The sequence below is a fragment of the Paralichthys olivaceus genome, chromosome 21 (genome assembly GCF_024713975.1).
Source record: "Paralichthys olivaceus isolate ysfri-2021 chromosome 21, ASM2471397v2, whole genome shotgun sequence".
Taxonomy (NCBI): domain Eukaryota; kingdom Metazoa; phylum Chordata; class Actinopteri; order Pleuronectiformes; family Paralichthyidae; genus Paralichthys; species Paralichthys olivaceus.
The window spans coordinates 19,403,032-19,422,090 of record NC_091113.1 but is presented as its reverse complement, the minus strand read 5'-3'; the positions used below and the strand labels follow the sequence as shown (position 1 = coordinate 19,422,090).

Sequence of the window (19,059 nt, the reverse complement as noted above, 5' to 3'; positions counted from 1 at the left end):
ATAAACACACTCTGACCTCCTCGAGCTTTTATTTTGGTACTTCCTGTTACCGGCATTTGAATTTGCATATTAGTTAAATATTTAGTTTCACCCGAAACATTTAGATTTAACATTTAGATTTAACATTTGGATTTAAATATTTAAAATATCTCTAAGTTGACAAATATTGTTGTAAATGTGCAAAAGTGACTCTCAAAAATTCACACAAGTTTTTTAAACATGGTTTGAAGCTAAATGTGACAAAATGTTGCTGTTATTTTCAGCGTGAGCTGCTTAACAAACTGCACCCCATAAAAGAAGAGTTGAAGTAGCGTACAAAATGGCCGTGGTAGTAATGATAAACTAATCGCATGAGGGATCGTCTCAGTTGTTAATTTGGAAAAAGGGAAACTGTAATAAAGTTATTGCATTACCTGAAAGGGACCTGTCTGCCCCTGCTGCCTTCTAGCCGTATAACGTTATTAAAAATTTAAAACAAGAAAGATCTTACCTTTGCACCTTTCCTGCCACACAGGGAAAGACAACGCCTCCACGACACACACAAATGAAACTTATCTCTCTCTCACGTGTGTGTGTGTGTGTGTGTGTGTGTGTGTGTGTGTGTGTGTGTGTGTGTGTGTGTGCGCGCGTCGGGTCAGATCAAGGTGGTCAGCGGGACCTTTCACGTGACTCCTGCATTTAGAGACGCGGTCTTTCCCTGCGTGGAGTTGGAGAGAGCAAGCGACCTTCGGTGACCACGGACAATGATATTCCGGCTGAAATCTTGATACGGACACACAGGGGATGCAGAGGACGCAAAAAACTACGGAGGAAAAGGCGAGTCTTCCCTCCATTGTCATGGGAAACGTGAGATCGCTGGGGAATAAGATGGACGAGCTGACTGCACTGGTCCAAAGTCAGAAGGAGTATCGTGAGTGTAGTTTAATATGCTTTACGGAGACATGGCTGCACCAGGATGTTCCCGACGAAAACACCACCATCAAGGGCTTCCATACTGTGCGCGTGGACAGAGACAGCATTCAGAGCGGTAAGCGCAAAGGAGGGGGTCTTTGCAGGCGACTGAAAGACCGCGTCTCTAAATGCAGGTGTCACATGAAAGGTCCCGCTGATCACCTTGATCTGACCCGACACACACAGACACGTGAGAGAGAGAGAGATAAGTTTCATTTCTGATGAAAGTGTGTGTCGTGGAGGCGTGGTCTTCCCCTGTGTAGGAGAGGTGTATAGGCTGGTAAGATCTTTTTTGTTTTTTAATTTTTAATAACGTTATATGGATTACATTATAGCGTAAGGAGTTGATATGATGCGGAGCTCCCCTGTGTTGTTTTCCAATTGGTGGAAGTGAAGGGGGTTAACCCCGCAGTAAGCAACATCACCTTCGGCCCTGGATGGAACACACCTCTGGCTACGACCGGTGAGCTGAAGCAGGAACGATTGACAAGAGGAAAGTGACTGAAGGAAAGTGTGAAAGACATTCACAGATTCAGACTTTTCGGATCAATAGCAGACTCGCAAGGGGATTCGCATCAAGTTACATTGTGAAACCTTTCAGGTAATGCAATAACTTTATTAGAGTTTCCCTTTTTCCAAATTAACAACTGAGACGATCCCTCATGTGATTAGTTTATCATTAATACCACGGTCATTTTATACTCCACTTCAACTCTTCTTTACCCATCTTTCACACTTTACTGCAGTAATTTCCTCCTGTCCTCAACCAGAAATATGTCACGCTATAATGTGATCCGTATAATGTTATTAAAAATGTATAAAACACCCCACACTTGAGAACAAACACAGTTAAGATCTGTTGTTATATAGATAGTATGCTTGAATGTTGTTATATAGTATTGTTTGCAGATGCTATGAATGTGTTGTTAATTTTATGACACTCAGCCCACAGTTAAAGGTTGGTAAGTGCATAATATGAAATGGAAAATATGTTCATGAAAGAAAAAAAACATATTATTTCTGTACAGTTTACTGAATATATTGCAATACTACTGCTCAATTAATTATTGTTATTATTATTAGATTAGATTAGATTAGATTCAACTTTATTGTCATTACACATGTACATGTACAGGGCAACGAAATGCAGTTTAGCATCCAACCAGAAGTGCAATAGGCAGTAAAGTGCATGTGGCATAAATATTGTGGTATATAAAAAGTATGTTACATGTTGTTTTTACAGTGTATGGACAATATTTACAGATCAGAAGCTATGTACAGGTGAGACCATATATACAGGTTAAAGTGAGCAAGATATACATAATGATTGAGGGAGGTACTATGAACATATTATACAGATGGATTGTTCGTTAAGTGGGAGAAGACTATAAACAGGAACTAGCATAACATAATTTACAATAGAGGAGATGGCAGATGATAAATTAGGCGATACAAAGACAGATGACATGAGCAACTTATAGTGCAAAAATAAATAATAGCAGTGGCTAAGTTACTAGACTAGTGCAATGTTCGGTACATAGTACTGTGCAAACAGATTGTATAAGTGAAAGTGAGCATGTGCAGAGTAGTCCAATAGTGCAGTGTGATGGTGTAAAAGTCTTTGGTCAGTGACTGAGTGACTGTGAATTGGTGTGTCAGCGGGGGTCAGAGTTCAGTAAGGTCACAGCTCTGGGGAAAAAGCTGTTCCTCAGTCTGCTGGTCCTTGTCCGGAGGCTTCTGAAACGCCTGCCAGAGGGCAGGAGGGAAAATAGTCCATGTGCCGGGTGGGAGGGGTCCTTCAGAATGCTGCGGGCACGACGCAGACAGCGCTTCTTCTGGACGTCCTCAATGGCAGGGAGTGGAGTTCCTGTGATGCGCTGGGCAGTTTTCACTACGCGCTGCAGGTGTTTGCGCTCCGCAGCAGAGCAGCTTCCGTACCAGACTGTGACACAGTTTGTTAGGATGCTCTCGATCACGCAGTGGTAGAAGTTCACCAGGATGGCTGAAGACAGATGGTTCTTCTTCAGAGTCCTCAAGAAGAAGAGGCGCTGGTGAGCTTTCTTGACCAGGCTGGAGGTGTTGGTGGTCCAGGACAGGTCCTCTGAGATGTGGGTCCCCAGGAACTTGAAGCTGGAGACGCGTTCGACGGCCATTCCGTTCATGTGAATGGAGTCATGCGTGCTTCTTCTCTCCTTCCTGAAGTCCACAATGAGCTCCTTGGTCTTGCTGGTGTTAAGGAGCAGGTTATTGTCGGCGCACCATGTGGTCAGGTGCTGTACCTCCTCTCTGTAGGCTGTCTCGTCGTTGTTAGTGATGAGACCAATCACGGTGGTGTCGTCTGCAAACTTGATGATGGAGTTGGATCCATGCACAGGTCTGCAGTCGTGGGTGAAGAGGGAGTACAGGAAGGGGCTCAGCACACAGCCTTGTGGCACACCGGTGTTGAGTGTGACAGTGGTGGAGCAGATGTGGCCTGACCTCACGTGTTGTGGTCTGTTGGTCAGAAAGTCCATGATCCAGTTGCAGAGGGCGGTGTTGGTGCCCAGGGCTCCAAGTTTGGTGATTAACTTGGAGGGGATGACCGTGTTGAATGCTGAGCTGAAGTCAATGAACAGCAAACGTGCATAGGTGTGGTTATTGTCCAGATGTGAGAGCACAGAGTGCAGTGCTGTGGAGACTGCATCGTCTATGCTCCTGTTGCTACGGTAAGCAAACTGATGTGGATCCAGTGTGGGAGGGAGGGAGTCCTTCAGGTGCGCCAGGACCAGTCGCTCGAAGCACTTCATGATGATAGGTGTGAGTGCTACAGGGCGGTAGTACTCACCCCACACTTGAGAACAAACACAGTTAAGATCTGTTGTTATATAGATAGTATGCTTGAATGTTGTTATATAGTATTGTTTGCAGATGCTATGAATGTGTTGTTAATTTTATGACACTCAGCCCACAGTTAAAGGTTGGTAAGTGCATAATATGAAATGGAAAATATGTTCATGAAAGAAAAAAAACATATTATTTCTCTACAGTTTACTGAATATATTGCAATACTACTGCTCAATTAATTATTGTTATTATTATCCCATCACCTATTCAATTCAATTCAATTTTATTTGTATAGTGCCAAATCATAATATACATTATCTCAAGGAACTTTACATAGAAGGTCAAGACCTTCAAATCTTGTTTAATATAAAGAAACCTAACAGTTCCCACAATGAGCAGACTTTGGTGACTGTGAAGAGTAAAAACTCCCTCACTTACAGGGAGAAACCTCTAGCAGAACCAGGCTCAATGTGGACGATCATCTGCCTGGATCATCTGGTATCAGCTCTTACTAGTTAAAATGTAAACAATAACAGTGTAAAGAAGTTATTGATTATCAATGATAGCAGCAACAATTAATATAATAATTAATTAAGTATTGTTGTTAATAATAATAATAATAATAGTTGTTCTCCTTCAGTTCTGGAGTCAGAGGTATCTGCAATGAGAGAGAGAAAGAGAGAGAGGGACTATGGGAGAAAAGAGACACGTCAATAACATAGTTTTTGACATTTATTAAAAAAAATAAATGAGTGTGGGGTGGGGGGGGGGCAGAGAGACAGAGAGAAGTGGAGAAGTGCTCTGTGGATGATGGGAGTTTCCCCTGCAGTCTAGACCTATAGCAGCTTAAGGGATGGTTCAGGACTCACCTGATCCAGCAAGGCTTTATCAAAAAGGAATGTTTTAAGTTTAACCGTAAATGCACAGAAGTTGTCTGCCTGGTAGCTGAATGCTCTACCTCCTGTTCTACTCTTACAGACTCTTGGAACCACAAGAGAGCCTGTGTTTTGGGAATGAAAACACCTACTGTAGATGCTTGAGAGAGAGTCTGAGCCAGGGACAGTAAATATGGTTGAGGTTCCATCAATAAGGTGAGTAATAAAAAATGTGATACCTTACAATATACTGTGATGTTAACTTTGTTCTGAGAATGTTTTTGAAATCTGTGGGGATTTATGTAGATAACATTTATTTGACAACTTGTACCATTTCTATTTGGGGGGGGCAATTTCACGGCTATGCTCAGTATCAAATTCTAAATCCACATTAAAAAATTGAGGAGAAAAAAATATGAAAAGATGAGGAGGGAGGTTGATTTTCATGTGATTTTTATTGTGTTGTAGACTGGTTTGTTTTAAATGTCCCCCAGGCAAACTGGAACGTGCGTAACTTGTAGTGACTACAGTATCAGTATAGTGCCTGGAAAAGATAATTTTGGATACATGCCTCGAGCTGCAACTGGCAACTGACGCAGAAAGTAATGCATGTAAGACACATTGTCATCATCCACAGGGTCTCCTCCTGTGTCCTTTCACCTCCCCTCTATAATGTGTATACTGATGACTGCCGCAGCTGGCATGACAACAGATTACTTTTCAAATTTGCTGATGACTCTGTGACAGTCAGTTTCCTCCATGCAGATGAGAACAACCATGGTCCCATTGTGGATTGTGAATCTGTAGTGGTGTGACTGTGCATTTTTACTACTAAATGTGACAAAAACCAAGGACATGAGTTTTAGGCATCAGTCCTCAAACTCTTAGAATACTATCATCAAGGGACATGTGGTAGACATTGTAGAGAACTACAAGTACCTTGGGATGATTATTAACTATGATATCTCTGATGTTCCTGATGATGGCTGTTTGTATTACAGATAGCAAGTGTCATATCTTATTCAGTAGAACATGTACTTGTACAATGTAACTTGTTACAATGCTCAATGATATAGATATCCATTCCAGATTTCTGCAACATGCCTTGTAATTTTATCCATAATTAATTATGAAAATAAATCCAGTTTATGATTTGTGATATATGACAATTTGATTGTGACTGATCATAATTCAAGGTCAGCTTTAATTTGCCTCAATTCGAGATACCTTAAATTAAGTTTAAAGTGAGAATGTCATTGTGGAAATCCTGAACTTAAATAGTGACTAATGAAGCATTGTGTTAGTTCATGCAGGACACAGAGTCATGTGCTCAGCTAACGATAGGTTCATGGGTGCTCATCAGTCACTCACCAATCACAGCCCATTCTCTCACCAAAGCGGTCCCTTTAAATACGACCTCATCCTCACTGATCCCTGCTCAGCTATAACACTTTTAGCACTGTAATGGAAATGTTACATTTGTGTATGTATAATTGCATGAGCAGACATGTACTGTATGTCGAGGACTGACCAAATGGTTGACCAAATTGTTAATCTAAAAGGGCAACTTTAATGTTTACGATGGTGGCTTAAGAGACTTGAGTTTTATGGCCTCGAGAAACCACAACTTTATGGTATCTCGTTGTATCTCTGATTGGGATCAAACAACTGGGATCTCACGGGGGGGGGTCATCCACAGAACATGTTAACAAAAGGACAGGATGTCTCTTCCACTGAGTGAAACTACAGAAGGGTAATATATACCTTTGCATGCTTAGTGGGAGGGGGCTGTGAGTTATAAGAACACAGATTCTCCTATGTTCTTTGCTCATTTCTGCATGTCAATCAGGTGACGTGTACTAATGAGTCCATCTGCAGATGCTGAATTGAACTTACAGAAAGAAATATCTGAAACTATAATAGTTCAACTGAATTGTAGATATCAAATGTTATTTTAATGTTACCATTACCTTTCTTGACATGTACTGTAGATGCTTGAGAGAGTGTCTGAGCCAGGGACAGTAGACATCACTGAGGTTCCATCAATAAGGAGAGTATTGAAACACATGATATTTTACAATATACTGTGATGTAGATTCTCAGAAAGTTACAGACATTTGTGGGGAAAAATTGTTTGCAGATGCTATGAATGTCATGTTAATTTCTGACACTCAGTTCACATTTATAGAGTTGGCTTGTTTTGTCAAGAAATCATCCATGTAAAATAAAAGAACATGGAACAAATTATTTATCATGTATTGCTATATTTCTTTCTTTACCATTTTCACATTCAGTATGGCCAGAGGCATTACGTTTTCAGGTTGTCCATCCATCTGTCTTGCCAATTCATGTGAATGTGATATCTCATGTACAACTACGTTATGTTAGTCAAAGGTCAAAAGGTCAAGCTCACATGACTTTGCATTGTTTTGAATACAATTTATCAGGATTGTCCAAAGGAAATATCATTACATGTGGCACAAACATTCATTTGGACTCAATGATGACTTGAATAGAATTCAGTTGTCAAAGATCAAATGGCAAGGTCACTAGGACCTCACAAAGCACACTACTTGCCTTGTAAATGCGATATATCCGAAATGCCTTCAGGGAATTCTTTCACATTTGGCACAAACATTCATATGAATTTGGGTTTCATTTTGGTAGCCAAATGTCACAGTGTTCTCACAAAGCATGTAAATATTTTTCCTTAAATTGATATCTAAAGATCAGCTCATGGGAATGTCGTCAAACTTGGTAAAAATATTAACTTCAATTCAAAGATGAAGAATTTTATTCCCTTCGAAGTTAAAGGTCAGAGTAACGTCACTGTGAATGTGATATGTTAGGACTGTCAGTAGGGAATTTCATTCTATCTGGTAACTTGGAATGCTTGAGGGAATTTCTTATCAATGCTACATGAGTTGTCACTTGGATTTCAGTCCTCTAGCTGGTCAGGGGCCTAAACAGGGTTCGCAGCCTCTTGGTTCTGGAGATTTTTGGGGAAATTACGATCCCTTTCGGGGCCTTCCCAAGGGCCTAGGAGCCCCAAATTTGACCCACTGGTCACGAGGGGCTCTTTGAGCCTGCATTACCGATTTTCACCAAAACTGCAGAAGGGCCCAGGTGACCTTTGTGACCTTTGGTATCAATTAAGCCCATTTCTACGGGCTCCATTTTGATAGCCGTACAGAGTACATACGGGTATGAGAGGGAAGAATGTTGATCTGGGGCCTAATGATCGCAACGGTGTAACTTTCAAACAGTTTGAGGCTTTTTTGGCTGAAATGAGGGGCCAGCATATTCTAGGCATTGATAATGGGATTTACACTAACTTCTGATTCCCCTTTCATTATAGATTGCAATTTGACGGGCCTCCAGCAAATGCCAGAAAGCACGTAGAGCTTTGAAACCACGACAGGAGCCTTCTTTACAGAAAGCCCATCCACCTATTTCGGCCTGGTGTCCGCAGGCGCGAAAGAAAAAAAGTTGTGCCTGGTTGGATTAGGCAGTCAGACAGGTTCTGACACTTGTTGCTTTTTGTGACACAAGGAATATTGTGCTTTACCCGCAAGTTAGCTGAAGTAGCAGAGTACCATTAAATTTCTCATATTCTAATACTTGAGCATATTCATGTTATGGTTATAATGTTTACTGTCAGTTGCAGCAGTTAGAGAACAGTATTTTTGTGTATTCTTGTGTTTTATGTTCAACAAGTTCTTCTAACACCAGCAGCAGTAAGAGCAGGTGTAGTTACCAGAGGGATCCAGGAGAGGGAGCATGTAGCTTTTGAGGAACATTAAGAGACACCTCGCTTACTCCCTTCAGTCATAATGCACATGATTTGAGAAAAGTTTGTGTCCATGTATCGTTCATTCAAATACTCCCTTTTTCAGGTATGAGTTCCTCATAGTAAGGGTTAATATTTACCAGTGTGTTAGGTGAATGTGTATATGTGCTCAGGAAACTCAGCCCACAGTTAAAGGTTGGTAAGTGCATAATATGAAATGGAAAATATGTTCATGAAAGAAAAAAAACATATTATTTCTGTACAGTTTACTGAATATATTGCAATACTACTGCTCAATTAATTATTGTTATTATTATCCCATCACCTATTCAATTCAATTCAATTTTATTTGTATAGCGCCAAATCATAATATACATTATCTCAAGGAACTTTACATAGAAGGTCAAGACCTTCAAATCTTGTTTAATATAAAGAAACCTAACAGTTCCCACAATGAGCAGACTTTGGTGACTGTGAAGAGTAAAAACTCCCTCACTTACAGGGAGAAACCTCTAGCAGAACCAGGCTCAATGTGGACGATCATCTGCCTGGATCATCTGGTATCAGCTCTTACTAGTTAAAATGTAAACAATAACAGTGTAAAGAAGTTATTGATTATCAATGATAGCAGCAACAATTAATATAATAATTAATTAAGTATTGTTGTTAATAATAATAATAATAATAGTTGTTCTCCTTCAGTTCTGGAGTCAGAGGTATCTGCAATGAGAGAGAGAAAGAGAGAGAGGGACTATGGGAGAAAAGAGACACGTCAATAACATAGTTTTTGACATTTATTAAAAAAAATAAATGAGTGTGGGGTGGGGGGGGGCAGAGAGACAGAGAGAAGTGGAGAAGTGCTCTGTGGATGATGGGAGTTTCCCCTGCAGTCTAGACCTATAGCAGCTTAAGGGATGGTTCAGGACTCACCTGATCCAGCAAGGCTTTATCAAAAAGGAATGTTTTAAGTTTAACCGTAAATGCACAGAAGTTGTCTGCCTGGTAGCTGAATGCTCTACCTCCTGTTCTACTCTTACAGACTCTTGGAACCACAAGAGAGCCTGTGTTTTGGGAATGAAAACACCTACTGTAGATGCTTGAGAGAGAGTCTGAGCCAGGGACAGTAAATATGGTTGAGGTTCCATCAATAAGGTGAGTAATAAAAAATGTGATACCTTACAATATACTGTGATGTTAACTTTGTTCTGAGAATGTTTTTGAAATCTGTGGGGATTTATGTAGATAACATTTATTTGACAACTTGTACCATTTCTATTTGGGGGGGGCAATTTCACGGCTATGCTCAGTATCAAATTCTAAATCCACATTAAAAAATTGAGGAGAAAAAAATATGAAAAGATGAGGAGGGAGGTTGATTTTCATGTGATTTTTATTGTGTTGTAGACTGGTTTGTTTTAAATGTCCCCCAGGCAAACTGGAACGTGCGTAACTTGTAGTGACTACAGTATCAGTATAGTGCCTGGAAAAGATAATTTTGGATACATGCCTCGAGCTGCAACTGGCAACTGACGCAGAAAGTAATGCATGTAAGACACATTGTCATCATCCACAGGGTCTCCTCCTGTGTCCTTTCACCTCCCCTCTATAATGTGTATACTGATGACTGCCGCAGCTGGCATGACAACAGATTACTTTTCAAATTTGCTGATGACTCTGTGACAGTCAGTTTCCTCCATGCAGATGAGAACAACCATGGTCCCATTGTGGATTGTGAATCTGTAGTGGTGTGACTGTGCATTTTTACTACTAAATGTGACAAAAACCAAGGACATGAGTTTTAGGCATCAGTCCTCAAACTCTTAGAATACTATCATCAAGGGACATGTGGTAGACATTGTAGAGAACTACAAGTACCTTGGGATGATTATTAACTATGATATCTCTGATGTTCCTGATGATGGCTGTTTGTATTACAGATAGCAAGTGGCTGATCCCTTATTCAGTAGAACATGTACTTGTACAATGTAACTTGTTACAATGCTCAATGATATAGATATCCATTCCAGATTTCTGCAACATGCCTTGTAATTTTATCCATAATTAATTATGAAAATAAATCCAGTTTATGATTTGTGATATATGACAATTTGATTGTGACTGATCATAATTCAAGGTCAGCTTTAATTTGCCTCAATTCGAGATACCTTAAATTAAGTTTAAAGTGAGAATGTCATTGTGGAAATCCTGAACTTAAATAGTGACTAATGAAGCATTGTGTTAGTTCATGCAGGACACAGAGTCATGTGCTCAGCTAACGATAGGTTCATGGGTGCTCATCAGTCACTCACCAATCACAGCCCATTCTCTCACCAAAGCGGTCCCTTTAAATACGACCTCATCCTCACTGATCCCTGCTCAGCTATAACACTTTTAGCACTGTAATGGAAATGTTACATTTGTGTATGTATAATTGCATGAGCAGACATGTACTGTATGTCGAGGACTGACCAAATGGTTGACCAAATTGTTAATCTAAAAGGGCAACTTTAATGTTTACGATGGTGGCTTAAGAGACTTGAGTTTTATGGCCTCGAGAAACCACAACTTTATGGTATCTCGTTGTATCTCTGATTGGGATCAAACAACTGGGATCTCACGGGGGGGGGTCATCCACAGAACATGTTAACAAAAGGACAGGATGTCTCTTCCACTGAGTGAAACTACAGAAGGGTAATATATACCTTTGCATGCTTAGTGGGAGGGGGCTGTGAGTTATAAGAACACAGATTCTCCTATGTTCTTTGCTCATTTCTGCATGTCAATCAGGTGACGTGTACTAATGAGTCCATCTGCAGATGCTGAATTGAACTTACAGAAAGAAATATCTGAAACTATAATAGTTCAACTGAATTGTAGATATCAAATGTTATTTTAATGTTACCATTACCTTTCTTGACATGTACTGTAGATGCTTGAGAGAGTGTCTGAGCCAGGGACAGTAGACATCACTGAGGTTCCATCAATAAGGAGAGTATTGAAACACATGATATTTTACAATATACTGTGATGTAGATTCTCAGAAAGTTACAGAAATTTGTGGGGAAAAATTGTTTGCAGATGCTATGAATGTCATGTTAATTTCTGACACTCAGTTCACATTTATAGAGTTGGCTTGTTTTGTCAAGAAATCATCCATGTAAAATAAAAGAACATGGAACAAATTATTTATCATGTATTGCTATATTTCTTTCTTTACCATTTTCACATTCAGTATGGCCAGAGGCATTACGTTTTCAGGTTGTCCATCCATCTGTCTTGCCAATTCATGTGAATGCGATATCTCATGTACAACTACGTTATGTTAGTCAAAGGTCAAAAGGTCAAGCTCACATGACTTTGCATTGTTTTGAATACAATTTATCAGGATTGTCCAAAGGAAATATCATTACATGTGGCACAAACATTCATTTGGACTCAATGATGACTTGAATAGAATTCAGTTGTCAAAGATCAAATGGCAAGGTCACTAGGACCTCACAAAGCACACTACTTGCCTTGTAAATGCGATATATCCGAAATGCCTTCAGGGAATTCTTTCACATTTGGCACAAACATTCATATGAATTTGGGTTTCATTTTGGTAGCCAAATGTCACAGTGTTCTCACAAAGCATGTAAATATTTTTCCTTAAATTGATATCTAAAGATCAGCTCATGGGAATGTCGTCAAACTTGGTAAAAATATTAACTTCAATTCAAAGATGAAGAATTTTATTCCCTTCGAAGTTAAAGGTCAGAGTAACGTCACTGTGAATGTGATATGTTAGGACTGTCAGTAGGGAATTTCATTATATCTGGTAACTTGGAATGCTTGAGGGAATTTCTTATCAATGCTACATGAGTTGTCACTTGGATTTCAGTCCTCTAGCTGGTCAGGGGCCTAAACAGGGTTCGCAGCCTCTTGGTTCTGGAGATTTTTGGGGAAATTACGATCCCTTTCGGGGCCTTCCCAAGGGCCTAGGAGCCCCAAATTTGACCCACTGGTCACGAGGGGCTCTTTGAGCCTGCATTACCGATTTTCACCAAAACTGCAGAAGGGCCCAGGTGACCTTTGTGACCTTTGGTATCAATTAAGCCCATTTCTACGGGCTCCATTTTGATAGCCGTACAGAGTACATACGGGTATGAGAGGGAAGAATGTTGATCTGGGGCCTAATGATCGCAACGGTGTAACTTTCAAACAGTTTGAGGCTTTTTTGGCTGAAATGAGGGGCCAGCATATTCTAGGCATTGATAATGGGATTTACACTAACTTCTGATTCCCCTTTCATTATAGATTGCAATTTGACGGGCCTCCAGCAAATGCCAGAAAGCACGTAGAGCTTTGAAACCACGACAGGAGCCTTCTTTACAGAAAGCCCATCCACCTATTTCGGCCTGGTGTCCGCAGGCGCGAAAGAAAAAAAGTTGTGCCTGGTTGGATTAGGCAGTCAGACAGGTTCTGACACTTGTTGCTTTTTGTGACACAAGGAATATTGTGCTTTACCCGCAAGTTAGCTGAAGTAGCAGAGTACCATTAAATTTCTCATATTCTAATACTTGAGCATATTCATGTTATGGTTATAATGTTTACTGTCAGTTGCAGCAGTTAGAGAACAGTATTTTTGTGTATTCTTGTGTTTTATGTTCAACAAGTTCTTCTAACACCAGCAGCAGTAAGAGCAGGTGTAGTTACCAGAGGGATCCAGGAGAGGGAGCATGTAGCTTTTGAGGAACATTAAGAGACACCTCGCTTACTCCCTTCAGTCATAATGCACATGATTTGAGAAAAGTTTGTGTCCATGTATCGTTCATTCAAATACTCCCTTTTTCAGGTATGAGTTCCTCATAGTAAGGGTTAATATTTACCAGTGTGTTAGGTGAATGTGTATATGTGCTCAGGAAACTCAGCCCACAGTTAAAGGTTGGTAAGTGCATAATATGAAATGGAAAATATGTTCATGAAAGAAAAAAAACATATTATTTCTGTACAGTTTACTGAATATATTGCAATACTACTGCTCAATTAATTATTGTTATTATTATCCCATCACCTATTCAATTCAATTCAATTTTATTTGTATAGCGCCAAATCATAATATACATTATCTCAAGGAACTTTACATAGAAGGTCAAGACCTTCAAATCTTGTTTAATATAAAGAAACCTAACAGTTCCCACAATGAGCAGACTTTGGTGACTGTGAAGAGTAAAAACTCCCTCACTTACAGGGAGAAACCTCTAGCAGAACCAGGCTCAATGTGGACGATCATCTGCCTGGATCATCTGGTATCAGCTCTTACTAGTTAAAATGTAAACAATAACAGTGTAAAGAAGTTATTGATTATCAATGATAGCAGCAACAATTAATATAATAATTAATTAAGTATTGTTGTTAATAATAATAATAATAATAGTTGTTCTCCTTCAGTTCTGGAGTCAGAGGTATCTGCAATGAGAGAGAGAAAGAGAGAGAGGGACTATGGGAGAAAAGAGACACGTCAATAACATAGTTTTTGACATTTATTAAAAAAAATAAATGAGTGTGGGGTGGGGGGGGGCAGAGAGACAGAGAGAAGTGGAGAAGTGCTCTGTGGATGATGGGAGTTTCCCCTGCAGTCTAGACCTATAGCAGCTTAAGGGATGGTTCAGGACTCACCTGATCCAGCAAGGCTTTATCAAAAAGGAATGTTTTAAGTTTAACCGTAAATGCACAGAAGTTGTCTGCCTGGTAGCTGAATGCTCTACCTCCTGTTCTACTCTTACAGACTCTTGGAACCACAAGAGAGCCTGTGTTTTGGGAATGAAAACACCTACTGTAGATGCTTGAGAGAGAGTCTGAGCCAGGGACAGTAAATATGGTTGAGGTTCCATCAATAAGGTGAGTAATAAAAAATGTGATACCTTACAATATACTGTGATGTTAACTTTGTTCTGAGAATGTTTTTGAAATCTGTGGGGATTTATGTAGATAACATTTATTTGACAACTTGTACCATTTCTATTTGGGGGGGGCAATTTCACGGCTATGCTCAGTATCAAATTCTAAATCCACATTAAAAAATTGAGGAGAAAAAAATATGAAAAGATGAGGAGGGAGGTTGATTTTCATGTGATTTTTATTGTGTTGTAGACTGGTTTGTTTTAAATGTCCCCCAGGCAAACTGGAACGTGCGTAACTTGTAGTGACTACAGTATCAGTATAGTGCCTGGAAAAGATAATTTTGGATACATGCCTCGAGCTGCAACTGGCAACTGACGCAGAAAGTAATGCATGTAAGACACATTGTCATCATCCACAGGGTCTCCTCCTGTGTCCTTTCACCTCCCCTCTATAATGTGTATACTGATGACTGCCGCAGCTGGCATGACAACAGATTACTTTTCAAATTTGCTGATGACTCTGTGACAGTCAGTTTCCTCCATGCAGATGAGAACAACCATGGTCCCATTGTGGATTGTGAATCTGTAGTGGTGTGACTGTGCATTTTTACTACTAAATGTGACAAAAACCAAGGACATGAGTTTTAGGCATCAGTCCTCAAACTCTTAGAATACTATCATCAAGGGACATGTGGTAGACATTGTAGAGAACTACAAGTACCTTGGGATGATTATTAACTATGATATCTCTGATGTTCCTGATGATGGCTGTTTGTATTACAGATAGCAAGTGGCTGATCCCTTATTCAGTAGAACATGTACTTGTACAATGTAACTTGTTACAATGCTCAATGATATAGATATCCATTCCAGATTTCTGCAACATGCCTTGTAATTTTATCCATAATTAATTATGAAAATAAATCCAGTTTATGATTTGTGATATATGACAATTTGATTGTGACTGATCATAATTCAAGGTCAGCTTTAATTTGCCTCAATTCGAGATACCTTAAATTAAGTTTAAAGTGAGAATGTCATTGTGGAAATCCTGAACTTAAATAGTGACTAATGAAGCATTGTGTTAGTTCATGCAGGACACAGAGTCATGTGCTCAGCTAACGATAGGTTCATGGGTGCTCATCAGTCACTCACCAATCACAGCCCATTCTCTCACCAAAGCGGTCCCTTTAAATACGACCTCATCCTCACTGATCCCTGCTCAGCTATAACACTTTTAGCACTGTAATGGAAATGTTACATTTGTGTATGTATAATTGCATGAGCAGACATGTACTGTATGTCGAGGACTGACCAAATGGTTGACCAAATTGTTAATCTAAAAGGGCAACTTTAATGTTTACGATGGTGGCTTAAGAGACTTGAGTTTTATGGCCTCGAGAAACCACAACTTTATGGTATCTCGTTGTATCTCTGATTGGGATCAAACAACTGGGATCTCACGGGGGGGGGTCATCCACAGAACATGTTAACAAAAGGACAGGATGTCTCTTCCACTGAGTGAAACTACAGAAGGGTAATATATACCTTTGCATGCTTAGTGGGAGGGGGCTGTGAGTTATAAGAACACAGATTCTCCTATGTTCTTTGCTCATTTCTGCATGTCAATCAGGTGACGTGTACTAATGAGTCCATCTGCAGATGCTGAATTGAACTTACAGAAAGAAATATCTGAAACTATAATAGTTCAACTGAATTGTAGATATCAAATGTTATTTTAATGTTACCATTACCTTTCTTGACATGTACTGTAGATGCTTGAGAGAGTGTCTGAGCCAGGGACAGTAGACATCACTGAGGTTCCATCAATAAGGAGAGTATTGAAACACATGATATTTTACAATATACTGTGATGTAGATTCTCAGAAAGTTACAGAAATTTGTGGGGAAAAATTGTTTGCAGATGCTATGAATGTCATGTTAATTTCTGACACTCAGTTCACATTTATAGAGTTGGCTTGTTTTGTCAAGAAATCATCCATGTAAAATAAAAGAACATGGAACAAATTATTTATCATGTATTGCTATATTTCTTTCTTTACCATTTTCACATTCAGTATGGCCAGAGGCATTACGTTTTCAGGTTGTCCATCCATCTGTCTTGCCAATTCATGTGAATGCGATATCTCATGTACAACTACGTTATGTTAGTCAAAGGTCAAAAGGTCAAGCTCACATGACTTTGCATTGTTTTGAATACAATTTATCAGGATTGTCCAAAGGAAATATCATTACATGTGGCACAAACATTCATTTGGACTCAATGATGACTTGAATAGAATTCAGTTGTCAAAGATCAAATGGCAAGGTCACTAGGACCTCACAAAGCACACTACTTGCCTTGTAAATGCGATATATCCGAAATGCCTTCAGGGAATTCTTTCACATTTGGCACAAACATTCATATGAATTTGGGTTTCATTTTGGTAGCCAAATGTCACAGTGTTCTCACAAAGCATGTAAATATTTTTCCTTAAATTGATATCTAAAGATCAGCTCATGGGAATGTCGTCAAACTTGGTAAAAATATTAACTTCAATTCAAAGATGAAGAATTTTATTCCCTTCGAAGTTAAAGGTCAGAGTAACGTCACTGTGAATGTGATATGTTAGGACTGTCAGTAGGGAATTTCATTATATCTGGTAACTTGGAATGCTTGAGGGAATTTCTTATCAATGCTACATGAGTTGTCACTTGGATTTCAGTCCTCTAGCTGGTCAGGGGCCTAAACAGGGTTCGCAGCCTCTTGGTTCTGGAGATTTTTGGGGAAATTACGATCCCTTTCGGGGCCTTCCCAAGGGCCTAGGAGCCCCAAATTTGACCCACTGGTCACGAGGGGCTCTTTGAGCCTGCATTACCGATTTTCACCAAAACTGCAGAAGGGCCCAGGTGACCTTTGTGACCTTTGGTATCAATTAAGCCCATTTCTACGGGCTCCATTTTGATAGCCGTACAGAGTACATACGGGTATGAGAGGGAAGAATGTTGATCTGGGGCCTAATGATCGCAACGGTGTAACTTTCAAACAGTTTGAGGCTTTTTTGGCTGAAATGAGGGGCCAGCATATTCTAGGCATTGATAATGGGATTTACACTAACTTCTGATTCCCCTTTCATTATAGATTGCAATTTGACGGGCCTCCAGCAAATGCCAGAAAGCACGTAGAGCTTTGAAACCACGACAGGAGCCTTCTTTACAGAAAGCCCATCCACCTATTTCGGCCTGGTGTCCGCAGGCGCGAAAGAAAAAAAGTTGTGCCTGGTTGGATTAGGCAGTCAGACAGGTTCTGACACTTGTTGCTTTTTGTGACACAAGGAATATTGTGCTTTACCCGCAAGTTAGCTGAAGTAGCAGAGTACCATTAAATTTCTCATATTCTAATACTTGAGCATATTCATGTTATGGTTATAATGTTTACTGTCAGTTGCAGCAGTTAGAGAACAGTATTTTTGTGTATTCTTGTGTTTTATGTTCAACAAGTTCTTCTAACACCAGCAGCAGTAAGAGCAGGTGTAGTTACCAGAGGGATCCAGGAGAGGGAGCATGTAGCTTTTGAGGAACATTAAGAGACACCTCGCTTACTCCCTTCAGTCATAATGCACATGATTTGAGAAAAGTTTGTGTCCATGTATCGTTCATTCAAATACTCCCTTTTTCAGGTATGAGTTCCTCATAGTAAGGGTTAATATTTACCAGTGTGTTAGGTGAATGTGTATATGTGCTCAGGAAACTCAGCCCACAGTTAAAGGTTGGTAAGTGCATAATATGAAATGGAAAATATGTTCATGAAAGAAAAAAAACATATTATTTCTGTACAGTTTACTGAATATATTGCAATACTACTGCTCAATTAATTATTGTTATTATTATCCCATCACCTATTCAATTCAATTCAATTTTATTTGTATAGCGCCAAATCATAATATACATTATCTCAAGGAACTTTACATAGAAGGTCAAGACCTTCAAATCTTGTTTAATATAAAGAAACCTAACAGTTCCCACAATGAGCAGACTTTGGTGACTGTGAAGAGTAAAAACTCCCTCACTTACAGGGAGAAACCTTTAGCAGAACCAGGCTCAATGTGGACGATCATCTGCCTGGATCATCTGGTATCAGCTCTTACTAGTTAAAATGTAAACAATAACAGTGTAAAGAAGTTATTGATTATCAATGATAGCAGCAACAATTAATATAATAATTAATTAAGTATTGTTGTTAATAATAATAATAATAATAGTTGTTCTCCTTCAGTTCTGGAGTCAGAGGTATCTGCAATGAGAGAGAGAAAGAGAGAGAGGGACTATGGGAGAAAAGAGACACGTCAATAACATAGTTTTTGACATTTATTAAAAAAAATAAATGAGTGTGGGGTGGGGGGGGGCAGAGAGACAGAGAGAAGTGGAGAAGTGCTCTGTGGATGATGGGAGTTTCCCCTGCAGTCTAGACCTATAGCAGCTTAAGGGATGGTTCAGGACTCACCTGATCCAGCAAGGCTTTATCAAAAAGGAATGTTTTAAGTTTAACCGTAAATGCACAGAAGTTGTCTGCCTGGTAGCTGAATGCTCTACCTCCTGTTCTACTCTTACAGACTCTTGGAACCACAAGAGAGCCTGTGTTTTGGGAATGAAAACACCTACTGTAGATGCTTGAGAGAGAGTCTGAGCCAGGGACAGTAAATATGGTTGAGGTTCCATCAATAAGGTGAGTAATAAA

The 19,059-nt window shown here is 39.6% G+C and overlaps 1 long non-coding RNA gene across 1 annotated transcript; it reads left to right on the top strand.

The window, feature by feature from the left end:
• The first annotated feature begins 1,149 nt into the window (after window positions 1–1,149).
• On the top strand, window positions 1,150–8,066 carry LOC138405987 (uncharacterized). Its single transcript, XR_011239659.1, has 3 exons — window positions 1,150–1,231; window positions 4,753–4,865; window positions 8,008–8,066. It is a non-coding gene; the product is annotated as an uncharacterized lncRNA (long non-coding RNA).
• Window positions 8,067–19,059: the final 10,993 nt, after the last annotated feature.